Source organism: Olea europaea, unplaced genomic scaffold (assembly GCF_002742605.1).
Source record: "Olea europaea var. sylvestris unplaced genomic scaffold, O_europaea_v1 scaffold1863, whole genome shotgun sequence".
NCBI lineage: Eukaryota > Viridiplantae > Streptophyta > Magnoliopsida > Lamiales > Oleaceae > Olea > Olea europaea.
The window spans coordinates 57322-58604 of NW_019236418.1; positions in this window are offsets into that span (position 1 = coordinate 57322).

The window sequence follows — 1283 nt, forward strand, 5'->3', positions numbered from 1 at the left end:
CTGATATTATATTTGGGTAGATACTATTATCAATTGTATCTCCATACAACTCCCAGATCATTAAGCTGACAACTCTTTGTTTTCACACATCTTATGTGTTAGCTTAACATGCTTCTAAAATTTATCTCCTTGAGTGTACTCAACAAAAGATAAATTTTAGTTAAGTCAAACCCATCATTCAGAAATATCAAATATTTCATAGTGTCAAACATATCCCTAATGGACCAGCCTTGAGTGTACTCAACAAGCTGAGACGATTTGGGACTCTGATTTTTCACTATAATGATGGAAGGCGATTACAAATGTGACTTAATATTTTATGGAGGGATTTTGTATTTATGAGTCTCATCAACAATAATAAAATCATATATATATTATTATTATACATCTACTATGCATAATATAAATAGTGTGGACGATAATGGACTTTTACTATCTAGTCTTCCCGAGGCATAAGGAAGACTAGTTGATCAATTCCTAGGGGGTATAGCATTGAACAATGTCAATGCACCATCTCTATGGCTCCACCTCTTCTTGTCTCTTCAATTAGTCCAATTCCAACATGTATCCTATACTAGATGGCACGCATGCCTAAATGAAATTGGACTCGCAGGCCCATAGTAACAATAATAATAATGGACTCGCAGGTCCAAAACAATTAAGAGCTCACAGGCCCATAAAACGACAAAATTAAAAATTAACCATTCAACACATCCATATGGTCGAGTCCATAATCGTCCACTAATAATACATTCATCACATAAATGTATACCTATATAATATCTAATATTATATGCAAATAAGTTTCAAGTTTCTCGCTATTAAATCGTCTAAACTCTTTTAGACAAATGGATCGGAATAATTAAATAATTAATTAATCATATTAATTGATTATTTAATCTGCGGGAATATTTAATTAAAATATTAGAGTCCAACTCTAATTCAACAATTATATGGCGGGATTATTAAAATCAAATCTTAATTAAATAACAAATTAGAGTCCAACTCTAATTCAACAATTATATGGCGGGATTATTAAAATCAAATCTTAATTAAATATCAAATTAGAGTCAAACTCTAATTTCAAAATGTAAGGCGGTTGAATTTAATTAAAATCAAATTTTAATTAAATGACAAAACTAGAGTCTAACTCTAATTCCAATATTTAAGGGCGAATGAATTTAATTAAAATCAAATTTTAATTAAATGACAAAACTAGAGTATAACTCTAATTTCAATATTTAAGGGCGAATGAATTTAATTAAAATCAAATTTTAATTAAA